A 27,917-nucleotide genomic window follows, 5' to 3' on the forward strand; every position below is an offset into this window, starting at 1 on the left:
TCCAAGAAAGGAACTGCCCTTTTCAGCAATATTATGTGACTTCTCCGACCGCTTGGCGCTAGACAGTCTGAGCGAACACAACACATTCAGTACGACTGATTCACATTCGCATTTACTAGGACATTCTTTGTGAACATGGAACGGAAGTCCAAAGACAGGATGAAAGTAAATCTTGAGAGGAAGGAATATGGATTATTAAAGTAAGAAAGGGTGGAGAGGGATGTGTGGAAATACTTACTGCTAGTGTAACCGGTTTCCAGTGGTTACACGATACACAGTTAAGAAAAGGGGAAAAAATCAAATTACACGGCACTTTAAAACCTTAGCACACCATAAAACATCAGATGAACTGCGCCAATACAAACAAATAAACATCAGGTTGGGCAACGTGACGACTATAATAAAGGAATGTGGAGCGGGTCTGGGAAACCTACCAGGGCCATTGGGATACGAAGATTGCAGGTTTCCATAAAAATCAACGGTGATCCCTTGATTCAAGATATTATTTTCCAAAATAAACATTACAAAGGAAATTCGGAACAAAATTCATCTATCCAAACAATCCAGTCACGCCTTTTCCAGAATACAAATCAGATGTAGTTTGCCAAGAGCTTTTGTTTTAGTTCAGGAGGTTAACTAAACATATCTTAACATAATGCAACTTCTACAATACAGTTTTGAGGGTAAGAAGAAACACAGGATACAAATACAATATTAAATGAAAATTAACGTGCTTTCTGAGGCATCAGAGAAATTGAGTAGCAAGTCTGGGCGAGTAGGGCAAACTCCTATGTGAAAATACAAGCGAACATTAAATGTAAAATTAAAGTGGAACTGAAACCAACAGTGCTTACCCCAAGGTAGCCCATCCCGGGAGCGAGGATTCGCCGACGTGTGTCTGATCGCTGGACTGACGAGAGAATGAAAGACCACGAAATCTCGCCTCACTCTCTTAAAAAGGCAAGGCTGGCCCCGGTGTGATTACCGAGTGACCAGTCAGAGCACAGGAGCTTTCCCATCGCCACCCAGATCCACCAATCAAAACTCTTTATCAAGTCATGATGTTTTCACAATATTCCGGAACATTGGCAAACCCTAATCACGAACCTTCCATCTTCCAGAATTAGTAAAGACATGCTTCTAGAATTGACAGGGGCCAACACACCCTGTTCCAAAAGTCCGTATCACAAAATTTCCAGAACGTTACAAAATATCACTTAACGATAATAATAATTTACAATTTAGTAGTTACATTTCAAAGTTTAGATAAAAGGAATACAAATAAAATATTCCACAATAATATTTTACACCATACAGTAAACATTTCCTTGAAAGAGGCATAGTCCACAGGTCATATCCAAGATGATATGTTACACAACCTAGCAAATGTTTTTTTGAAAGAGTTTCTCTACAGGTCTCAGCTAGTAACAACTGTGAATGGTCAACATGTAGGATATGTGCAATATAAATGTTGCATTTCTTTATTGATGTTTGCATCTACTATATCACATATAAAAGCACACATCGTAAAGTGCAGTCTCGTACAATATCACATGATATCAAGCAAAATATTAAACAAAAGTGCATCGAAGTGTGAGCAACAGATCTTTGTCCCTTTACGGTTGTTTCAGGAACAGGTTTCCACGTCAAAAATGAGTCAATGTTGGTGTAGACTATGGAAGTATTGACAAGGTGGGAAGGTGTTTCATAGAAATTTGTTGATACCGTCGGTAAGCGTATCAGCCGCATTGCCTCAAGCTATATCCTGCTAGCCAATCCGCATACTGCACCATCCCCTCTCCATGGCGAAAAAGTTGAGCTCACCCATCGAAAAAATACCGTGGACGCCAGATTTAAGCATATCTGATCACTCTGTAGTTAAAGGAGCTTCATTTCCACACCTAAGAATATTGATTTATAAATGTTCCATGTCTTTAACTTCAAGAGAAGTAGTTTAGGTATCAGTTATATCATTTTTACTATATGAACCTTGTAGGTACCTGCTGCTTACTTTCAATGTTTGACCCCAACTTGGCAGGTTCGATCCTGGCTCAGTCTGGTGGTATTTGAAGGTGCTCAAATACATTAGCCTCGTGTTGGTAGATTTACTGGCACCTAAAAGAACTCCTGCGGGTCAAAATTCCAGCACCTCGGCATCTCCTAAAACTGAAAAAGTAGTTAGTGGGATGTAAAGCCAATATTATTATTATTATTATTATTATTATTATTATTATTATTATTATTATTATTATTACTTTCATTGTTTTTAATTACATGGTCGTGAAATCTTCTGAAAGAACTTCTTGCATCCAATTTGATTCTATTTACTCAGAGTGGTCCACCAGCCCCTCCAAATTTAGCTTTATTTAATCTGCAGTTAATAGGCAACTATATATTTCTAAAATCAACAGCCTGTTTCCAGTCATTCAACCAGGTCAGGAATGGAATGAATGAAGCCCCCATCTAGCGGCGAGGATAGGAATTGTGCTGGCTGCCGAAGCACTCCTCTGGGAGATTGATTAATGAATGATAGATGAAATGAAATTATATTGGAGAGTGTTGCTGGAATGAAATATGACAGGGAAAACTGGAGTACCTAGAGAAAAACCTGTTCTGCCTCTCCTTTGTCCGGCACAAATCTCACATGGACTGACCGGGGATTTGAACCACGGAACCCAGCGGTGAGAGGCCGGCGTGCTGCTGCCTGTGCCATGGAGGCTCTAGACAACTATATATATCAATCTCTTTTTCTGTACAGGGCTAGTACAATGATATGTGTGGGTTGAAGCACGGCAATACAGACAGAATTGTTAGCACTAATGGTAATTCAAAGACGGATACTGCAGTGAACGCATGAAATGATCACAGCTGCAAATAACACTTGTGTTAGAACAGGAAGCATACAAGAAGTATATGAACAGATACCATATTGACTACAAACTTTCTGCTCTTTGCTAAGCCTCACCCTAGCTAAGGTGGCAAAAGCATGCACCTGCACTGATAAGAAACTACGCCGTGCAAACGTTGTATCAAATTCCAGCGAGTACATTAATTTTCATTTTCTATTGTTGTAGACATTACCAAAGACTGAATTTTTATCTGGTCCTGAAAAGGTCTGTTTGTAGTTGGATGTTACGTACCATGATTAATCCAAAAAGAGGACTATTGATATAAAGGCTGCATCACTGCCCACTTTGAGTAATGACCTTTGACAGAATATTCCCTAAGCATTGAAGTCAGATTGTGAAACTTCTAATGTAATTGTAAATGGTGAAAAATGAATGAAAACCTACAACCTGTTTTCCAGTCATTGACCGGGTCAGGGATGGAATGAATGAAGCCCCCATCTTGCGGCGAGGATAGGAATTGTGCCGGCTGCCGAGGCCTGTCGCACTCCTCTGGGCCAATGATTAATGACTGACAGATGAAATTAAATGATAACGGAGAGTGTTGCTGGAATGAAAGATGACAGGGAAAACGGGAGTACCCGGAGTAATTATAAATGGTATGGATGAAATTTAGTGTTAGGCAAAACTCACATAATAGATGACCAACTGATGTCGGTCTGTTCTAGGACCTTTATACCCATAAATATGAGACATATTCAAGACAGCATCTAAAAGAACCTCTTCATTATGAGCATATGCTATAAGTGTATCTCTATAGGAATCTCCTTCCAAATGCCCCAGTTGAACATAAACATTGTTGAAGGCTCTAGAACATATTGGCTGTTGGTTTTCTTCTCTCATGAAAGCACTTGTGATACACGTGTTACACCTGTAGTGACTTCTGTCATGTGAATGAAACTGTGAATACATTCAGAAATATCTGCCTAAAGCAGGATTTGAACTGTGGATCCACTTTCAGATCTTAAAGACCTTGCTGATACCTTACCGATTCATCAACCTTGCTCTGTGCTCACGGGAAGCACACTGCTTATACATGGCCCTTTCACGTTGACTTCTAATTCCTTTGTTGTACCTTTGGTTCATGTTTTACAGCTTTCATTTAGTATCGCAACAGATCACTGTGACAAACCTACTAACTTGATTATAACAGTGTGTTTGTGGAATGGCCTATTCTTACTGGTGCAAAGATTGCATATGGTAAATTTTTCCATGTGTAAGATTGGTTCTTATTAAGTTACTAGCATGTAGGTAACAAGTAGGGAAATATCAACCTTTAGGACTATCATTTTTCAAAGGATTATGTATCTTCATGAATTTTCAGGGGCTAATAGACCACTCTGTATCTAACATTGCTCAAAAAATGAAATTTGGTCACATCTTCAGATGTTCCTATCTACATTGTCCGATTGTGTTGAGGAATGGGGATTGATCTATTGGACTTGAAAGATACAAGTGCCTCAATTTGATTTTTTGAATAGTGTATAAGAAAAATGAGAGATACACACAATCCCATAGTAGCATAACCCAATATTGTTAGCTTCCAAATCTTTTCGAGATTGCTCATCTTATTTCCTATCCTTCTGTTCAAATCACCTTCACTCTCTTCCTGAGCTGTCTCTTCATGTCAACACAATGTATTAAATGAAAATACCGTTTATATCAGCACAATATTTAATCAGTTGTATCATAGCCACCAGCACTATATAAGAGAATGGCTTTGATTTTTATGATGATCTTTAAATCAAGGAAAAAGTGTGTATTGAAGCACGTGAAGTGACACTTCCTTTCCATTAATATGGTTTTCAACATAATTTAAAAAATTGTGCATTAGCATCTCCTAGCTGTGATTGACCAAACTACCCATTCCTGTCAGTATGAATATCAGTGGCTCTTCTTGGTTACTGCTGGCTACCTTGTTATGAATGGTGTGAAAATGTTGCTCATAGGGTCAGTTGGTGTGTGTATTTCAGTGGGCTTGACAGACTGGTAGGTAATAGCAAGTTCTGGCTCGTTGAGGAAAATAACGGGAAACTACCTTACTCCTCATTTTCCTTGTACACCTCTTCAGTGCTGCCTAGGCCATATATGACAGCTGATGGTGGAACCTATCAGCCTTTTGTCTGAGTACTGAACATACATCTTATACCACGAGATGTGAGCTGTCTTGTATGTGTGTGTAATCAGTGACCTTTGGTATATGGAAGCACTTTCACTTAGTGCTGGATTGTATTCATATGAAGTTCAGATTTTAAAGTAGTGTTTTATGGTTTGAGTTATCACTTATTCCATGTTTTATGTAATTTTTTACATTAACATTATACAATAGTGGGTGTGAAACATTGTCCATAGTGTATCTTTGCAATGACTCCTCCATTAAATTGAATAGTTCAGTTTTAACAGTAATTATTTTGATTGAGTTTTGTCATTTGTATTATGAACTGGTGGAAGTGTAATGATAGTAAGAATCTCCATTCTCACCAACCAATTTGCTCTACTGGAGATGTTCGAACAAAGTTGCAGTAGCAAATATGTGGGTGTGCTATTGAACAACTTCTACAGCATTTATGCCATTCTCTTATTTTCAAAAATAAATATGAATTTTATTAAAAATGATAGACTTATATATATACTCGTATATATACGTAATGACTGAATGTTTTTTTTTTTTTTTTTCATTTTCATTTGTGATAAGACTAGGTCTACATTTTCAACTGCAACTATTTTCCATTTTTTAACATTTTTTATTCAACTCTCTTTCACCTCAGCATCCCCTTTAATATTTGATACTTGGGAGGAAAAGTCATTAAGCAACATTCAGCAAGAAAGACAACTTACTGGCTAAAACGTAACATTTTATCCCATTTCTGTACAGTTAAAAATATGAAAACTGATTTAAAGATTCATGTTGATATCTTAAATAGATAGGTTTTTAAGCAATAGCAGTTGTCCATTTCCTAAACAGTATTGCTGAATATATGGTGTAGGGATTGTCAGCTAGTCAGTTGCAAATTATTTTTGGCAATCCCAGCCTAAAACTTTGATGCCATTACTCTTTATGCTCTGTATATAGTCTTTAAATGGGAAAGTGACAAATGTAGAAATCTGTATTTCTGGAAATTGTTGAAAAGATAGCAGAGAACTAGCAATTGTCCATTATTGTCCTTGACCTTCCCTGTCTACTCTTCAAAACTTATGGTGTGCCTCTGTAAAATGTTGAATGTATGAAAAGATCTAAGAGCAACTATTTGCCTCAAACATATTTCACTATAGATAGTGAGCTTAAGACAGAAATGTAGATTTCCTTTCCCCTTCTTTTTATTCTGTTATGTGCTAGCAATATAACTACCACTTAAACTTTCTGTTGTTGATCACTTGAGTTTGTCAAGCATTACATCAGTTAAAATCCAATTTGTAAATATAACATTAAATGCATATATTATTATTATTATTATTATTATTATTATTATAGACTGATATGCCTTTCATCTTTCAGTCTGCAAGTTACTGTGAATGAACTGAGTGTCTCCACAATCCTCTGTTTGCTCTATTTGCTACTAGCTCTGTGGCCTCAGTTAGTTCAACATACCTTTCTTTTGAACCATTTAGAACGAAGTCTAGCTATCATTGACTTTCTCCCTCAGCTTCTCGTACCCTCCATGACCTAGCCTATTATTCTGCTTGGCATCCTATTCTCCTCTATTCATCTCATTTGACACCACCACTGAAGCTATGTTCATGTCTGTTCCTTTCAAGGTATTCTGGAGTCCTCCCAGCTGTTACTCCATACAGCAAAGTCAGTCTGGGGGCCGATGACCTAGATGTTAGGCCCCTTAAAACAAGCATCATCATCATCATCATCATCATCATCATCAAAGTCAGTCTGAAAACTGAGCAGTGTAAAAATAGTTTTTTGTACTATTTATTCAGGGCATCGACCTAAGAAAACTAGAGTTAGTAGATACTTACCAGTTAATGCCTTCTTTTTTTTTTTTTTTTTTTTTTTGTTGTTGTGGGTATTATTCCAGAAATAATAATGATTCATGAAAATAAATCATCTACCATTTCATTGTAGGTAGCAATTGCAGTTTACTTTTACTTGCTTTGGAAGAAAATATATCTGTCATTTGTACATGGATGATATTTGTACATTCAAGCTTGGAAGTCTGGGAAGGCATTACCAAACTAGGGAAAATTTGAAATAAATTTTCAACTGAGGGAAGCAAAGTTCTGGAAGGTAATTTCATCTCAAAACAGCTTATATTAAAAATGCATTCCAGAAGAGTATTTATGCAGCGATTTCTTCATTCAAAGTTCTTGCCTTATGGGTAAGCCAAAAAATCTCTTTGCAAATGGTTTACGATTAAGAAAGACTTTCAGAGAAGTTGCTAAGAGTCTGTTTGCTGACTTCTCAATTCTGCTGTCTACAAACACTATTCAGATCATGTCTGCAAACCAGCAAGAGCTGCTCATGATGAACTTCAGGACATGTAAACATTTCATTGTGTGAAGATGAATTTTTTTATTAAAACATTTTTTAATTTTTCTTTTTGGAGTATTGCCCTTGACTGAATGTATCACAGGGCCCATGTTTAATCTAATTTTGAGTGTGTCATTATTGAACGAATTTGACAGTTGTTACAAAATAAGCCAATATTATGACCAATGTTGTCACTTATGACCAATTTATGACCTGTTAAATAAGTGACAAGTTCCCGTATGCCCATGAAAATGTTGCCCACATTATCACACCTCCTTCACCAGCCTGTCTGCACCTGATCATGCAACCATGTGCCATAGCTTCTGATGGGAATCGATATGCATGTGTTCAGCCATCAATGTGATGAACCAGGGATCTGGATTCATTGGACCAGGCAATCTTTCTCCAATCATCTGCAGAACAGCGGCCACTTGGTGAGGCATCGATTCAACAAGGTAGCGGTACAAAAAGCACAACAGCAGGGCCTCCAGTTAGCATATATAGTGCTGGGCAGTGGTGATGTAGAACGACCAAGTCAAACCACAAATGTGCAATGGGATTCAAATCAGGGCTATTTGGGAGCTACAGCATTAAAGCAAATTCACTATCATGTTCCTTGAACCAGTCCTTCACAGTCCTGGCAACATGGCATGGTGCACTGTCCTGTTTTAATTGGTTGTCACCATCGGGGAACACTGTTGAAATGAACGGATGGACTTGGTTCCCAATAATGTCCAGATACCGGATAGCTGTTAGGAATTGGTGGACTGGAATGTTGGGCCTCTGTGTGTCCCATCAAAACATTGCCCACATTGTCCGACTCGTTGGTTGAATGGTCAGCGTACTGGCCTTCGGTTCAGAGGGTCCCGGGTTCGATTCCCGGCCGGGTCAGGGATTTTAACCTTCATTGGTTAATTCCAATGGCCCGGGGGCTGGGTGTTTGTGCTGTCCCCAACATCCCTGCAACTCACACACCACACATAACACTATCCTCCACCACAATAACACGCAGTTACCTACACATGGCAGATGCCGCCCACCCTCATCGGAGGGTCTGCCTTACAAGGGCTGCACTCAGCTAGAAATAGCCACACAAAATTATTATTATTATTGTCCACATTATCACACCTTCTCGACCAGTCTGTCTGCGCCCATGTGCCATAGCTTCTGATGGAAATCTGTGTGCATGTGCTCAGCCATTGATGTGCTGAACCAGGAATCTGGATTCATTGGGCTCGGCAACCCTTCTCCAGTCATCTACAGATGATTTTGTGTCCCCCACATGTACTTCTTTTTTTAAGAGTGTAGTCAGCAGTGAGGTACAGCTGGGTTGTCCACGTCACAGTCCCATTCATAGCAGTGTTTGATGAACTGTGTGTTGGGAAACATTGGCCTGGTCATCGCCATTGTACCTGTTGGCAATTTCTCTCAAACTGTGGTCCCATGGTTGATTCAAACAATGCACACTGCCTCCACTGGCCTCTGGCATCAGTGAGCCACTGTCAGCACATGGCTGGACAATGCAGCATTGTATCCCCATCGTTGCTCCTGTTTTGATACATGCTCACTACAGCAGCACAAAAGTAGTCCGCTAGCTGTGCTGTTTCAGAGATGCTGGTACCAAGGCGTCATGCAGTTACAATTTGCCCTCTATCAGACGTGGAGACATCAGATTTATCCTTTCTAACATCGGAGACACTACTAACAGCAAGCTTGTAGACCTGCCTTATATATACAGTACCATCCTACCAGCATGTTGTGTTACTCTCCCTGCTCCAGGTCATAATGCAGTGGTTCATTGGTGCAAAGCAAAATTGAACAAATGGCCACTGAAAGCTTTTAGAAGTAGGTAGACTTTGAGAAGTGCCTTGTAATGTTTCTCTAAATGTTATTTTTATACAAATATAATTTTTAGCCTGATTTGTTTGAAGACCAAACATTGGACCCAAATGATCGATACCAAATTGAATTTCTACTTAATAATGGGTCTCTAAGTCAAGTAACTATTGTTTAGATATGGTATCTAGCAAGAGTGAGGGGGCTGGGAAAAGGGAAATTACATAATTATTTTAGCAACATATTTGAGCAGAAAGTAGGACGAATTCAATAGTAGTAAACTGCAGTTACTTTGAAATAGACAAGTAAACAATATATATCATACTTTACATTAGTATGAACAATTGTCTCACAGAAATTGGAAGTACTGGAGAGTACCAGGTGAGGTGGAACAAATCTTAGCATTACAAGCTAATGGATACAGCAGTGAGCAGTAATGATTTCAAGAGGGCTGTTGAGTCTCACCTATACCTTCATAAGGAAATGGAAAATACATATAAAAGGAAAACGTCCCTGCCATGCATTCCAACAATTACTGACAGGATCAGTAAATTTTTAAAGCACCTCAACATCAAGACCGCCTTTATGAAGTCTTCCTTGGCTGCTTGTAGCCCCATATAGATGTCGCTTTTCCTCACATCTGGATGGAATATTTCAGCAAGATAATGCACTATCCCATTGGTAAAAAATTATTCAGGCCTTGTTCGAGGACCATTCTGAAGAGTTCCAAGAAATTGCAAGACCACCACGTTCGCCCAACATGAACCTACTTAATTTATGGGATATGTTTGAAAGGTCCGTTCACACTTTATATCCAACAATCACCACTGATCTGTATTTAGGGCTGTCCACCAGGTGGCAGATTCCCTATAATTTGCATACCTAATCTTCTTTCCCCTTGAATTATTTCAAAGAAGTTGGAAATTTATTGTACATCTCTCTTGGTAACTTATTCCAGTCCCTAATTCCTCTTCATATAAACAAGTATTTGTCCCTATTTGTCCCCTTAAATTCCAACTTGTCTTCATATCTTCATATTTCCTACTTTAAAAAAAACATTCAGGCTTATTCGTCTAGTACTGTCATTCCGCCCATCTCTCTGCTCTTAGCTTGGAACATATTTGTGTTCCATTGTTTGCAACTCTTTTGTAACACTATTCTTTTATTGGAGATGACTCAGAACAAATTGTGCTGCTTTCCTGAGGATCTTTTCCAGTTCTTGAATTATGCAATCATGGTATGGGTCACATCCACTGGAACCATACTCTAATTGGGGTCTAACCAGTGACATATAGGCACTCTTCTTCACATCCTTACTCCAACCCCTAAATACCCTCATAACCATGTGAACTGGCCTGTAGTCTTTATTTACAATCCTATTAATATGATTACCCTAAGTAAGATCTCTCCTATATTAACACCTAGATACTTAACAGTGATTCTCATGAGATACTTTCACTCAATTAACACAGTAATTAAAACTGAGAGGGCCTTTCCTCTTGGTGAAACTTGCATCTTTACTTCTCACCCTGTTCACCAACATACCATTGTCTGCTATCTGTCCCACAACATTGTCAAGATCTTTTTACCATTGCTCACAATCCTGTAATGTGTTTATTACTCTAGACAGTATAACATCATCTGGAAAAATCTTTACTTATGACTCCAGTTTTTTCTACTCACCCCGTTTATATGCAGTATATATATAGGGTGTATCAGAACTATACCGACAAAAAATTAGGGATGCTCTTTATGTTAAAAACGATGGTGCACTCGGATTGGTGGAGAAAACTTTGAGAAAATGAGGTTACATTGGTAGTTCCAGGCGTGCGATTCAAATTGACGAACTTGCCGTATTTGCTGTGCCAGAGAGCCAGCCGCTGCCTGTTGCTGTGTGTCAGAGGACTGAAGGGAAGGGAGGGGAAAGGGGAAGTGGGAGACAGAGATAATGCTCGGTGCGAATGCACAAGTTTCTCATTCGTTTCGCATAGTCACTTCCCAGTCCAAGTAGGCAGTGTACAGTTTGTTCTGCACAGCTTGACTGCTATGCATACCCCATAGAAAGAGAAGATGTACTTGTACCAAGAATACAGGCAGCTTTCCAGGTCATTTGCAACACACTACACATCCTAAACAGAGTCCAAATGGTACTACTACACCATTGTAAACTGTGCATCGAAGTGGGGGGGATATTGAACCTCTACTGTTATCAAACCATTGGGCGTATTATTTCCTTTGTTTAGTATTTCATTGCATTTACAATGTTGTGAGTGAAGGAATACACAATTGTGGGGCGGCAGCATTGCATGTTGTTTAATAAAGAACATTACTGCAACCAATAGATGAGAAGAGAAATGATTTGATGCACTCCTTGACTGACAAGTGTGCCTTAATTACAGTGTGTTCTTGTACTGTGTGTGCAGTTATGGCTTAATAAATGAACAGTGGATTTTTCCTGTAAGATGCCTGCAAGAGACAAGGACAATCTTGTTTGAGTTGAACGGGGAAACTTGTGCATACGCGCGGAGCATTTATGTCTGTCTCCATCATACACCCCATTTCCCCTTCCTCCCCTTCTCTGTCCTGAAGCATGGTAGCGACTTGTGCTCTGGCATAGCAGATACATTGAGTTCTTCAGTTTGAATCACATGCCTGGATGTAACAAAGGAACCTCATTTTCTTAAAAAGATTTTTTTTCCCCCACAAATCAGATTGCACCATCATTCTTTACATGAAGAGCATCCCTAATTTTCTTGTCTGTATAGTTTTGATACATCCTGTATATCCAAGAAAACATGAAGGTCCAGTAATACTGCCTTATGGAACCCCTCTTTTAATCATTAGAGGATCAGATTAATGCTTTGCCTACTTTAATTCTATTCAGTCACTCTCTTGTCTAGTCCAGTAGCCCTCAATTTTGTCATTATTCTCCCATGATCTACCCTATTGACACCCCTGCACCTCAGGGCTATACTACACCTTACTAGGAACTGGCTAGTAGAATTGAATTTTAAGGGGTGGGAGGAGGGAGCTCGAGCCAATGCAGAACCCAAGGAAACAAGGAAAAAATAAAAGATCCCTGCAGTCAACATAAAAGATAAGAAAAATAGCACTTAAAAGAAGCATTACACAATAACTTACCCTGGGAAAATCATCCCAGCACCAACTAGCCCCAAGAGAAACTATGTTGAAAGAAACTCACACCCTTGAGCAAGCTAAAAAGGCTGGGACAAGAACAAAATGAGAATACATTCTCAAAAGTCAATAAATGAAAAACTTGTACAACTTGATAACAGTTTAATAAATTAAGAAATGGAATTACAAATGGGGGATGTTATTTGTGAATCTGTATCGGCTGAGATTGAGAAAGCAACCAATGTTTGAAAAGCCCAAATATAAATACATTGAGTGGAATCATAATTACGTTAAAAAATCATAAACTAATAAATTAATAAGGGAACCCCTTTTCAATTTATGATATGGTAGTTATCAATGTTAATAAAATGGAGATTGTAGTTCTCCTTGTATGCCCTAGTGAAACACTAATAAGTACACCAATTTCCAAAATTGATTTAATACCTTACCTAGGGAATCTCAAGATAATTTAAAACCACATCCCAAAAGCACATAAAATAAATCATGAATATTACTCTGGTTTAACCCACAAATAAACCAAAAATTATAAGCAGCCCATAACATCCATTAGAATCCCATAAAATAAAACACTCAGCCTTAACAATCATCCTATCCTCTTTGAACAAGGATCCACATAACATAATGGACTGAGCCCCCCAAAATGGGAGACAAATGAAAGGCTCCTCTATAAAGAAGGCATCGAAATGCATGAAAATACATTTAAATGGCAACAATTTGAATTCCGCACATTACAATACATACACGCTATCTCCATTTTTAGGTCGTCAAGATAAATTTAAAATAATTTAGGAAACACAAGGTGACAGGTTACTCTAATAAAATATTTAATAATATTAATAGTAATAATAATGAAAATGGAAGCATGCATCCCCAAGATGAAATTGAAATTACAGAAAAACTAGTTAGTAAAATCTTTAGCCTGATCCAGATGAAAAACAGAAAACATAACTGTTGCAAATAAATAAGAGATGATCAGAATTAAATCAAAATAAGATTAGAGCAAATTTAAAACAAAGGATGTTAATTTAAAATACACCATATAGTGAAGAAAATTGATATTGTGAGAATTAAACTACTCCAAAAACAAACAGAAATAAATTTAAGTTAATGTGTAACATGAGTAATGGTATCCTCAAAATCGCTTAAGAGCATGCCTGATTATGGCCACTCCTAGGCATGCCTAGGGCTGCCATTATGGTAGAGCTTCACTTTTCGAAGATATAAAGCCAATTAAATCACTCAAATTAAATCCATTAAATTAAATTTCAGTCAGAATTTAATATTGAAGAACTCGCATTAATATTATTTCACACTTTTAGTCGGTTTACTCATTGGAGGCCGCAAATATGAGTGTGGCATACCTCTATGCACGTAATTACTAATTTGCCTTACATCCTTAGGAAAAGTAGGAGAAATGATGACTGGTTATCTTGTAGGTGGCAGAAAGCAGGAAGGTTCCATCCTCCGAACTAACCGGGGTAAAAAATAATCACCCCAACTCGAGCGATGTCCATCACAACCATGTTTCTGAATAGTGTTACAATAGCCATGCTAACAGCATGATCTTACACGAGAAACTTACTACCAATGCTTGAGTCAAGTCCTCAGGCAGACAGCCTAGTTTATGACCACTGCAGGTCTTCATTGCTTGACAAGACCACCACTAGGTAGCAGTAGAACATACTTTTTGACACTTTTAAAAACACTGTACTTCCATAGTAATTTAATAATGGCAGTTGAAGTGAAGGGTAGATAATAACAAGGTTCTTAAAACATCAAGTTAATTGTGATAAAGTCCCTTGTAGTTATTGATACAAATTTTAAAAAATATTATATTTTTTTAAAAAATATGCTTATGGACATTGGAGAAGCTTGATTTGATGTGGCGGAAGTAATGGAGCTGGAAAAGTGGAAGGACAGAAAGGAGTGAAGGAGGCTGGTTAACCACACCTGGACGACTGGAGTGGGACATTGATGATGATGATGATGATGATGATGATGATGATGATGATTATGATTATGCTTATGGTCCCAAAGTCCTTTTCACTATCAAAAATATTAGAAGTCAATTTGATCTCTGAATATAAAATATCTGCTATATCTTGTTGGAATCCTACAAGTTGAGCCTCACTGGAATAACCTTTCCTTCTTTCACGCCAGTCAGTAATTTTGCAAGTGTGCCTAATATAATCAGAAATAATGCTTTCCCGGACCTTACATACAGAACATGTCAAGCTGACTGGCCCACAATTTTCTGCTCTATGTTTATCACCTCTTCCTTTGTTCATGGAGGGGGCTATGTTAACAACTCTCCATTCCTTCAAGCAAACAGTAATCAAGTAAGTACTCCAGATATGATACTATATCCCAACTCATTGCCTTCAGTATATCTTCAGAAATCTTATCAATTCTTGTTGCTTTTCTAGTTTTCTACTTTTGTAGGTACATTTCAGTAGCCTACTTTGCTAGTATTCGTCACCTTCTCTACCTAGACGTTATCCCTATTATCCAACTATCTGTACATAATAATGGCTAAATACTTCTTCTTTTTTTTTGTAAATATTCACACATATCCTGATCTAGAAATATCCAGGAACTGGGGGAAGATATCTGTACAATATGGCTACACATCTCTCCAGAAGTCATCCAACTGCTTGTGGAATCCATTCATTGTCATGTTGCTACACTTCTCCCAACTTGATGCCTACTTGTTATTTGAGTGGTAGCGCCTGATTGTTGGGCAGTCCAGCATTTCGGTTACGAAGACAAACTTTCTCTTACAGATGCTGAATAATTAAATACACAGTTAGAACTAGTACTGGCATCTGAACTTAAATCATTTACTTCAACTTCGTGGTCCTCATCACTAACCTTTCCTTTGTGAGTAGATTCCTCACAGTCCATCCATTTGTTAACTGAATAAAGTCCTCTTCATATCCATGAAATGGATTCTTCTTCTTCATTTGCTACTGCTTTTTCCCACATTTGTGTGGTCATGGGTGCAAACTGCGTTGCACATGTGGATTTGGCCCTGTTTTATAGCCAGATGCCCTTCCTGACACCAACCCTATATGGAGGGATGTAATCATTATTGCGTGTTCTTGTGCTGGTTGGTAGTGTTGTATGTTGTCTGAATATGATGAGAAGGGTGTTGAGATGGACACATACACCCAGTCCCTGAGCCAGAAGAATTAATCAGAAATGATTAAAATCCTCGACGTGGCTGGGAATCGAACCTTAGACCCTCTGAACCGAAGGCCAGTACTCTGAACATTCAGCCGAGTCGGACATGTACGTGAAATGGATATTTGCTGTTTATTAAACTTAACTTGTTATTAATTTGTTAAACACTCAACACTTTCATAGGAAAACACCAGCCCAAGCAGGACCAGTGTATACACTAAAAAGAAAGAATGAAACGGTACTACTTGTATTATCTTCTTAGTCACTTAGTATAATCTTAGTATATTCTAAGATTTTCATATCTGATGCCTATCACAAAGGCAGTGCTCTATTTAGCTTGATATTGTTAATTATAATCAGCTTATCCTTGCCTACTACCTTTTATCAAGTATCGATGTGTAAGAAAATCTCTGACTGAGCGAGCGGCTACGTTGTTTGGGTCATGTAGCCATCAGCTTGCATTCGAGATATAGTGGGTTTGAACCCCACTGTTGGCAGCCGTGAAGATGGTTTTCTGTGGTTTCCCCATTTTCACACCAGTAAAATGCTGGGGTTGTACCCTAATTATGGCCACAGACTCTTCCATCCCGATCCTAGCCCTTTCCTATCCCATCATCACCATAAGACATGTCTGTGCCGGTGTGACATAAAGCAAATTGTAAAAATAAAATCTCTTGGTTCTTATGATATATTTCTGATTCTTTTCACAATACTTAAAATGGCTATTGATTTTTTCCATTAATTTAAAAAATAAAAAGTTCTGTCACGCTTGGAAGTTTGAAGTAATAATCAGTATCACACATTCCAGAGATTTACGAATCAGCGTAGGTAGAAGTACAATTGGCAGTACTGATTAGATACAGGAGTTCTTCCCAACGGACCTTTGGAAAAATGCAGGACATTTGAAACATTAACATCTTATAGGTTTCAGGATGTGTTATGGTGCTTTGCAGCACCACTGCATCCCTGACTACGTATCACTTGATTTGTCACTTATTTGTCCTTTTCCACTTATCACCTGCATAATTGGCATGTTGCTTCAAAATCTGTGCATCGTCACTTTATTGAAGGGGAATTCATCTAGGTGTATTAATCCATAATCTTCCATTTCAAAGCCATCCTTTAACATTAACATTTGCTTATAAACATAAAAATGTTGCAACCGTAGCATGATTTAATCAACCATTGCACATTTCTGAGCATTGTGATAGCAGTAATTTGGCTACAAATCACATACTTTATTAGCCAGATTTCCACAAGTGCTGATAAAAAACAGGATATTTGGTCATGATAGCTTCATCTTGTTAATAAAAATAATAATATTAATACTCCGTATGTTTAAGTTTCATCCAGTTGGTAGGATTATTAAGAAATGCTTGAGTGCTGGAATTGTTAACCTGAAATGTGCATATACATCTACTGACATGGGTCTCTCATATTCAGTAAACATAAATCACGCATGTTTGAAAAGCTCTGGGGACAATGACACCATAAAAGTGTGGAACTTCATTCATATTCATTTGAAAATATTTTTTGAAAATCTTGTTTAAGTAAATGTGTACCCAAGTCTGCTGTACGTGTTCTCTTCCATAGCAGAAGGCAGTAGAATGGAACTCTCCCTCATTGAGAGATTGAATATAAAGAAATTAAGCATTGGAAAAAAACAAAAATAAAGTTTATCTTTGTTTAATTTACAAATGAAAAAGGGCAATGAAAGTTTTAAAAAACTGTTTTCTCTCTTCCTCTTTGTAATATAATTTTTCTTATTTTAATTTTTAGAGTATTTTAGTAAGGTTAAAATTCATTGTAATTATTCAAAAGCTTGTTCCCGCTGTAGTTGGTTGTTTTTGTCAATTTAATTTATTTTTGGACTTTAAATTTCAAATTTATATTAGAGCGGTTGGCTTGTCTCCTCCCTTTTTTCAGGGGATGTCTCTTTTCTCTGATCTTCTCTATAATGTGCCTAAAAGGGGTTTGCCTTTCTATGCTCATTCAACTGTATTTCTGCATTTGGAAATATGCACCAACACTTCAAATGATGTAGCATCCCAACTTAAGGTTGAGTGTGGGATTCACGCACTCAGGGTGGCTGTTCTCAGTTCTTCGATTCATATTTTAACCTCTGATTTTGACTTAGGTGATACAATATCTTCAGCACTTAACTGGGAGTGGGAGTAATGTTTGATATTACAAAGCAAGAGGAAATGCCAAGAATAGTTTTACAAAACCATAAAAATAAAAAAAAGAATTAAGTTGTGGTATGTTGCTGATGATCTTTTCTCTTAAATGTAGCTCAATTAAATGATCTTCAGTATTAACAAGCTGAGTTTTGAAATCTTTAAGAGTGGATATTTTGCTTACTACAGGTGATTACTACAGGTGGCATAAAATAACTTTACATTTGGTGAAATTTACATCTTCTTCATTTTAATTTGTGTTTAACCACATGTTTCTAAGTTATGTACTACAGTCAACAAAAGTAGAAGGAAACAGGGAAGGACCCATTAGTAATAATGAGTATTCACTTTTAATTTTCTTAAATTGAATTTCACTAAGTGTAAAGTTACTTTTGCACCACCCTGTATAGAAAATAGGATAAAATAATTCTTTACAACAGCTCCATATCAAGTAATTTTTCTTTTTAATTTATTCTTTACTTTTACATGTTTTGAACTATTCCTTGAAAACTTACCATTGACTTCTCTGTATACAGATTTTGTCAGTTTTTTTAGGTACAGTAAAAGGAAACTTTTAAAATCTTCACATTTTTACGTACATAGGATCCGAACTTACCATTAATTAAGATCTTCAGTAAATATTTTCCATATTCATGTAGACATACTTGTGCAGAGGTCCAGCATATGACAAAACGATCAGGTATGCATAGTGAACTACTTTTATAAAAAGACACACAAGTGTGGATTGAACGTTACTGCATGTAAACATATTCATGGTGAAGATTTTTTCTTCCATTTTTGTTTTGTAAATCACATACATTTGGGCATGATTGTTTTGCTGTTTGAATGATTTTTTTCTGTTTTTTCATGTTTTAGTAATTTCCTGTTCATGTTTATTCTCTGCAGTCAGCTAATTATGGCCACCCTCATGCCACCCCCCCCCCCCTTTTTTTTTTCTTCTTGATTTTTTTTATTCAGTCTAACAAAAGTTGCTCATGCAAAGGTACAGAACTTGAATTGTGAAATATATTCAAGTTGTAATTGTCTTCTTCTTGACTGGTCATACTTCTGTTTTTATTAAATATCTGCAACACATGATTATTGCTTTTTCCTATGAAGTCTTTTGTAAGCTTTTCATTAAGTTCATTAAAATGAAAAGAGATGATTTATTATAGTAATATATATGATGTTCTTAATGGGTAAATATGTTTGATAACTGCTGAATTAACACAATACCAGTGGAGAGTGGTGTAAAATTTTGTGAATATGATATGACTTACTCTTTAGCAGTTTACATATCATTGGGAAACTTACCTTATCTCTTGTTTAAGTTAGAGTTGTATATAGCTGCGATGATTTTGTCTAACAGAAGTAATTAAGACAGTATTCAGATGTTGGTTTTTCTTTTATAGGATATCTATGACAATATTTCGATTTTTTTTTTTTTAAATTTTTTTTTTTAGATGCTTATTAACATACTGAAGTAATTCTTGATTTGTATGTCTCATATACATTTTGATTTATTTTAGGTGTTAAAATAGAGATAAAAGTACAGATAAAGAACTGTAAGTTCTATTTTGAGTGATATGCAGGATATTTGATTTCCCTGAGATAAAGGGCGAAAGATATAGGAGGTTTGGGGATGTTAAGACTGAGGCAGAAGAGATTGCCCAGGTACAGAATGAGATTATCCATGTGATCAATAGTTTGGGGCAGAAAGGATAGAACAAGGACTCAATAGGAGTTAGGTATACCAAAATAGTTAAGGGCAGAAAGGATAGAACAAATACTCATTAAAAATGAAGGCTTAGGGTGCAGTTAGTCAGATTAACTTAGATTGAATGATGCTGTTTGTAATAAAATGACTTAAGTGTTGGTAGTTAAATAATTACAAGAATGATTCTAGTGGCTATTATTATGGACATAAAGTGCTATAGCTGACCAATAAATGATCTAGGTATAGGTTTCTGCACACTTGAAATAAGAATCTAATTTTTATATTGGTTATCTTCTTGTCATTATAAGCCAAATCACACTCTTTTGTACATGTCTGAGTAAAATCTAAGTTAGGGTGTGAAGTAGACAGCGTGACATAAGGGATGGAAAGGATACACATTAAATTATGATCGGTTCATATAGAAAATTGTGTTGTATTTTTTTATTTTTTTATTTATTTAGCATATTGCTACACATGTTATTTACTAGATTACCATTATAAGTAGAAAGAGGAAAATTAAATATCATTATTATTACCGAGCAAGTTGTCCATGCAGTTAGGGTCGCTCAGCTGTGTGCTTGCATTTGGGAGATAGTGGGTTCGAATCCCACTGTCAACAGCTCTGGTTTTCTGTGGTTTTCCTTTTTCACACCAGGAAAATACTGGGGCTGCACCTTAATTAAGACCATGGCCACTTCCCACCCCTAGCCCTTTCCTATCGCCTCTGTAAGACCTATCTGTGTCGGTGTGACGTAAAGCAAATTTAAAAGAAAAAAAGTTTAATGTTAAAAGGTAGATTCTCAATCAATCCAACTGCTTCTGCACATGACATGTAGCAGTCCATTGTGTCACCTCGATATATTGATTGATGATCGGTCAATGATTTATTTATCTTGGCAAGATTAAGACCGGGTGGCCTTCTCTTACATCTAACCAGTCTAATGCACTATTTACAAAGTTTTCCTGACTATATATATACATTAAAATTACATATTGACTGAAATTATTAAAAGAACATTTATTTAGACTCTAAATAGACATGAATTGTGTGTGTAACGTACTTAACACTTTTAAATTTTAATATTGATTAATAATATAAAATAAGTAATTATTAATTAATGACTAAATAATTTATATTTAACTAAACTAAAAAAGTTACAAAAAGTTAAGTTATTTGAGTTATGATTAAGTATGAATTTTGATTAAGTATGAACTTGACAGTAATTATACAAATTTATATACATACACAAGTGTAAAATAGAAATGGTAATAATTAATAAGCTATATAAAATAAGCAATTAAGTAATGAATAACTAAATTGTTTATAAATATTTAAACTAAAAGTATAACAAAAAGAAACACACCTATTAGAATCATGATTATACGTGAACTAGCAAGATACCCGTGCTTCGCTACGGTATTATACTGAAATTTATAATTGAAAACTTATTGTTTTATATATAATCCGCCGAAATTCGCGATCTGACTGGTTATCTGAGAGAATCCACCAAAATTCGCGATCTGACTCGTTTTCTAATAGATTACGGCAAGTTTCCTCCCATTTTTCAATCTTTCTTTCCAACAATTGATTTCGTACTTTCCCGGCTAGGTCCACGTATTCCACCCGGTTAGTTGGGTCCCTAAACCTTTGCCATCTTTTCCTATAAGTATTTTTAATATGGATCAAATCCTTGAGGAGAACCGGCGTGGTGTCCTCTTGGGTGCCTTGGCGGTACTGAACCCACAGCTGGACTGCATTCTTAGCCATTACCCATCCAGGACCCGTTTGCAGCGCGGTCTGCACATTTGACGACGGTCCAGAACTTTTTTATTATTATTATTATTATTATTATTATTATTATTATTATTAGGGTGGGTGATATCAGTTGGATTTAGGTTGTTGTTGTTGTTGTTGTTGTTGTTGTTGTTGTTGTTGTTGTTGTTGTTGTTGTTGTTGTTGTTGTAGATGTTCTGGAACCCATAGCAAGATGCAAGACCGCTACTTGGCGGTAAATTAGATCTGCTACCACTGTCATTGTTAACAATGTGACCAGCACCATTGTCGCACGTAGCCAACTGTGTGGGATTTCTGGTGATACGAATGACATATTCCGTGCATTGTTGACCTTATTACAGTGGTGAACAGTTGGACGGTCAATCTCATTCCTATCGTTTATTTCAAAGGTGTTTACATTTTTATTTATATGCCGGGAGAATATACTGTAATCTAAGAACGTTCTCCGAAGAAAAAGATGGCTCTTGAAAACGAACCCAGCAAAGGTAAAAAATGATTGGTTTATAATCAGAATATGTACATCGGAAATCTACAGCCTGTTTCCAGTCATTCGACAGGGTCAGGAATGGAATGAATAAAGCCCCCATCTGGCGGCGGCAATAGGAATTGTGCCGGCTGCCGAAGCCTGTCGCACTCCTCTGGGGCAATGGATAATGAATGACAAATTAAATGAAATGATATTGGACAGTGTTGCTGGAATGAATGATGACATGGAAAACCAGAGTATCCAGAGAAAACCCTGTCCCGCCTCCGTTTTGTCCGGCACGAATGTCTCATGAAGTGACCGGGATTTTAATCATATAACCCAGCTGTGAGAGGCAGGCGCGCTGCCACCTGAGCAACGGAGGCCCCCTATAAGTACATTATGAACAGTAAAATCAACTATTCTCACCTCCTTTTACACCCCACCACCGTTAAGTTTATTTACCCCCCCCCCACACACACACAAAAATAACAGAAAGGCATGTTTCTTTATGTATAAAGGAGATTCCAAACACCAATGCTCACGTCTATTACCTTCAGTTTTGAGATATAGGTATCCCCATAAAAATAATTAACTTTTTTCACTTCCTTTCACACTCCTCCCCCCCCCCCCAATTGAATTTTCCGGCAAAAACCTTGTTTCTTTAACAGTAAAGGATCTTCTAAATACCAATTATCATGACTCTAACTTCCTCAGTTTTTGATTTGTGTGACCTCATGAAAGGAATTCAACTCCTTTTCAATCCCGCCCCCCAAGATGAATTTCCCCCCCCCCCCCCCAAACGCGTTTTTCTTTGTTTCTAAAGGAGATACAAATACCAATTTTCACGTCTGTAACAACTTTAGTTTTTATTAGATGTAAGTATTCTCATACAATTAAGTCAATTAATTTTTCAATTCTTTCACCTCCCCCTCCCTTCATTGGATTTTTCGAGAATATGTGTTTCGTTACTTTAAAGCTGAATCCAAATATCAAATTTCACATCTGTAACATCTTCATTTTTGAGATATCAGTAGCTTAATTACACTGACTGACAGAGCAAATGCAACACCAAGAAGGAGTGGTCAGAACTTTATGCCAATTGCAGGGTAGACTGACGTCACTGAGGTATGCTCATGATGTGAAATGCGCCACTGTGCTGCGCACGTAGCGAACGATAAATGGGACACGGCGTTGGCGAATGGCCCAATTCGTACTGTGATTTCTCAGCCGACAGTCATTGTAGAACGTGTTGTCGTGTGCCACAGGACACGTGTATAGCTAAGAATGCCAGGCCGCCGTCAACGGAGGCATTTCCAGCAGACAGACGACTTTACGAGGGGTATGGTGATCGGGCTGAGAAGGGCAGGTTGGTCGCTTCGTCAAATCGCAGCCGATACCCATAGGGATGTGTCCACAGTGCAGCGCCTGTGGCGAAGATGGTTGGCGCAGGGACATGTGGCACGTGCGAGGGGTCCAGGCGCAGCCCGAGTGACGTCAGCACGCGAGGATCGGCGCATCCGCCGCCAAGCGGTGGCAGCCCCGCACGCCACGTCAGCCGCCATTCTTCACCATGTGCAAGACACCCTGTCTGTTCCAATATCGACCAGAACGATTTCCCGTCGATTGGTTGAAGGAGGCCTGCACTCCCGGCGTCCGCTCAGAAGACTACCATTGACTCCACAGCATAGACGTGCACGCCTGGCATGGTGCCGGGCTAGAGCGACTTGGATGAGGGAATGGCGGAACGTCGTGTTCTCCGATGAGTCACGCTTCTGTTCTGTCAGTGATAGTCACTGCAGACGAGTGTGGCGTCAGCGTGGAGAAAGGTCAAATCCGGCAGTAACTGTGGAGCGCCTTACCGCTAGACAACGCGGCATCATGGTTTGGGGCGCTATTGCGTATGATTCCACGTCACCTCTAGTGCGTATTCAAGGCACGTTAAATGCCCACCGCTACGTGCAGCATGTGCTGCGGCCGGTGGCACTCCCGTACCTTCAGGGGCTGCCCAATGCTCTGTTTCAGCAGGATAATGCCTGCCCACACACTGCTCGCATCTCCCAACAGGCTCTACGAGGTGTGCAGATGCTTCCATGGCCAGTGTACTCTCCGGATCTCTCACCAATCGAACACGTGTGGGATCTCATTGGACGCCGTTTGCAAACTCTGCCCCAGCCTCGTACGGACGGCCAACTGTGGCAAATGGTTGACAGAGAATGGAGAACCATCCCTCAGGACACCATCCGCACTCTTATTGACTCTGTACCTTGACGTGTTTCTGCGTGCATCGCCGCTCGCGGTGGTCCTACATCCTACTGAGTCGATGCCGTGCGCATTGTGTAACCTGCATATCGGTTTGAAATAAACATCAATTATTCGTCCGTGCCATCTCTGTTTTTTCCCCAACTTTCATCCCTTTCGAACCACTCCTCCTTGGTGTTGCATTTGCTCTGTCAGTCAGTGTATAATAATTCAACATCATTTTCAGTCGCTTTACACCCTCCCCTCCAGCCATAGAGATAATAAGTACCATTTTTCACTTCTGTAACATGTTAAGTTTTTGAGATATACTGTGGAAATTCTCATTTTAAAATTTCACCCCGTTTTTAGTTCCCCTTAAGTGGAGTTTCCAAAAACAAATCACCTGTGTTTCTTTACATTTACAGGTGATTCCAAATACAGCTTTTTACGTCTGTAACATTTTACGTTTCTCAGGTATTCTGTATATATAGTCTTTCAAAATTTCACCCCAATTTGTCACTCCTGTTTAACCGCCAGTGATTGAATTTTCCAAAAGAAAAAAAATACATGTTACTTCATTTTTTTAAGGAGATCCTATGTACAAATGTTCAGTTCTGTAAAATCTTCAGTTTCTGAGATATATGTATCCTCATTAATGGCATTCAACCCATTAGTCACCCTTTTACACCCCTCCTATTGGGATTTTGCGAAAACAAAAAAATACATGTTTCTTTATTTTTGAAGGAGGTTTTAAGTATCAATTTTTACATCTGTAAACCTTTCAAGTTTTAAGATGTAGATACACTCATTTTAAAAATTCACCCCCCTTTTCACCCCCCCATTAATTGGATTTTCCAAAAACAAAAACATACGTGTTTCTTTATTTTTAAAGGAGATCCCAAACACCAATTTTCAGGTCTGTAATATCTTAAGTTTCTGAGATATAAGTATCCCCTTGAAAGGCATTCAACCCATTTTTCCCCCGTTTTCACCCCTCCTAATGGGATTTTCCGAAAACAAAAAATACGTGTTTCTTTATTTTTAATGAGGATTCTAAATACCAATTTTTACACCTGTAAACTTTCAAAGTTTTGAGATATTGATACACTCATTTTAAAAATTCACCCCCATTAATTGGATTTTCCAAAAATAAAAAATATGTTTCTTTATTTTTAGAAGAGATCATAAGTACAAATTTTCAGGTCTGTAATATGTTCAGTTTCTGAGATATAAGTACCGGTATCCTGATTAAAGGCATTCAACCCCTTTATCACCCTCTTTCACCCTTCCTATTGTGATTTTCTGAAAACAAAAAAATACGTGTTTCCTTATTTTTAAGGACGATTCTAAATACTAATTTTTACATCTGTAAACTATTTAAGTTTTGAGATATAGATACAATTATTTTAAAATTTCACCCCTCCCTTTTCACCCCTTTAGCGATGGAATATCCAAAAATCCTCTCTTAGCGAGCACGTATATCTTAATATGAATGTATCCCCAAAATTTCATTTCATTATGTCCAGTAGTTTTGGCTCGGCGATGATGAATCAGTCAGTCAGTCAGTCAGTCAGTCAGTCAGTCAGTCAGTCAGTCAGTCAGTCAGGACAAGTTATTTTATATATGTAGATTTAGCAAGAGTCAGCGAGTTACATTAGGGGGATATAAAAGAGAAATACACTGGCGGAAAAAAGTATCCAAACAATGAGCAGGGGTTGTGCTAGATTAACATACACTATGTGATCAAAAGTATCTGGACACCTGGCTGAACATGTCGTACAAATTCGGGGCACCCTCCATCGGTAATGCTGGAATTCAATATGGTGATGGCCCACCCTTAGCCTTGATGACAGCTTCCACTCTCGCAGGCATACATTCAATCAGGTGCTGGAAGGTTGCTTGGGGAATAGCAGCCCATTCTTCACAGAGTGCTGCACCAGGGAGAGGTAGCGATGTGGGTTGGTGAGGCCTGGCATGAAGTCGGTGTTCCAAAACATCTCAAAGGTGTTCTATAGGGTTCAGGTCAGGACTGTGCAGGCCAGTACATGACAGGGATATTATTGTCCTGTAACCACTCCGCCACAGGCCGTGCATTATGAACAGGTGCTCGATCGTGTTGAAAGATGCAATCGCCATCCTCGAAGTGCTCTTCAGCAGTGGGAAGCAAGAAGGTGCTTAACCCTCAAACACATGCGTATGGGGTGGGATCCACCCCAGGTCATTTTATTTCCTAGCGAAATGTACAAATAACTTTCCTGTGCTCTCCCCGCTCTTATATCTTTCTGGCTGGATCCCCGCAGAAAGAGTCATTCTTACATAATCTATCTTAAAATCTCCAATTAATACACTAATTCATATTTTACAATGCAATAATATGTGGGGTGGAAAGCACCCCAACGCTTGTGTCTGCGTTCTAAGATTTAGCGCGTGTGCTTGAGGGTTAAAACATCAATGTAGGCATGTGCTGTGATAGTGCCATGCAAAACAACAAGGGGTGCAAACCCTCTCCATGAAAAGCACGACCACACCATGACACCACCGCCTCCGAATTTTACTGTTGGCACTACACACGCCGGCAGATAATGTTCACCAGGCATTCGTCATACCCACACCCTGCCATCGGATCGCCACATTGTGTACCACGAGTCGTCACTCCACACAACGTTTTTCCACTGTTCAATCGTCCAATGTTTACGCTCCTTACACCAAGCGAGGCGTCGTTTGGCATTGACCTGCGTGATGTGTGGCTTATGGGCAGCCACTTGACCATGAAATCCAAGTTTTCTCACCTCCCGCCGAACTGTCATAGTACTTGGAGTGGATCCTGATGCAGTTTGGAATTCCTGTGTGATTACAATATAATTATTAAATTAATGTAGTAATGGTCCACCTTTCAATACCATAATATGTAATATTCTAAATTACATTAATTAATTAGGGACTAGTTTTGGCCGGGGCTGGCCATCTTCAGCTTTAATGGAAAACATCTAATAATTAAACAAATGTACATGCACACAATTGACATAAAACAAATGAAACAAATATATACAAATCCTCTCATTCAATTCATTAATTTAAATTTATCTAATTTATTCAAGTTAACCTCATAGGCACCGCAATGAATTGCAAATTTTATACCAGACACAATGTATCTGTGTTAACCACATCTTCATGAGCCGTCCTGACAATGTCCAACAACATTCCAGCATGATTTAACAAGCACCACGAGAGCATCTCATTTTATTACCTTGATTGATGATGAAACAACATCTAACAGTTCTGAACATTAAAACAAGAATAATAGTTAACACCACCTTTCCAATACTTATCTTTCCTATATTTAGGAAATAAACATTACAACAGGCGTTGTAAGATGGGACATGTTTCGCTTAACAGTCGTAAGCATCATCAGCCAAAAATAAATCTTACCTAAAGTTAGGTCAGGGCCCTGAACCTAGTGTCCTTAACATATATGGCACCCTAAGAATCAACATTTTTATTTTTATAATCAATCAACATTTATATTTTTATAAAATGAAAAATATAAATGTTGATTCTTAGGGTGCCATATATGTTAAGGACACTAGGTTCAGGGCCCTGACCTAACTTTAGGCTAAGATTTATTTTTGGCTGATGATGCTTACGACTGTTAAGCGAAACATGTCCCATCTTACAACGCCTGTTGTAATGTTTATTTCCTAAATATAGGAAAGATAAGTATTGGAAAGGTGGTGTTAACTATTATTCTTATTTTAATGTTCATATCTGATGTCCAATACGGTCTACAATGAGATTTATTACTTGTAATCTAACAGTTCTCAATCAGCTAATGGTTATTTACAGTAGTGTCCAATGGCTTGCATATGACTAACACCACTCAAATAGATTTGGTGATGAACTATGGGATCAACCTTTACCAGTTCCCATTTACTATTGAATTATTAATGATTAGATATTCTGTGT

General features: G+C 38.0%; 1 protein-coding gene across 1 annotated transcript in view; it reads left to right on the top strand.

Moving 5' to 3' along the window:
• Positions 1–27,917, top strand: part of Nuak (Nuak family kinase 1) — a 585,653-nt gene that overhangs the window by 527,657 nt on the left and 30,079 nt on the right. The gene's annotated exons all lie outside the window — the stretch shown is intronic.

Source organism: Anabrus simplex, chromosome 2 (assembly GCF_040414725.1).
Source record: "Anabrus simplex isolate iqAnaSimp1 chromosome 2, ASM4041472v1, whole genome shotgun sequence".
Lineage (NCBI taxonomy): Eukaryota > Metazoa > Arthropoda > Insecta > Orthoptera > Tettigoniidae > Anabrus > Anabrus simplex.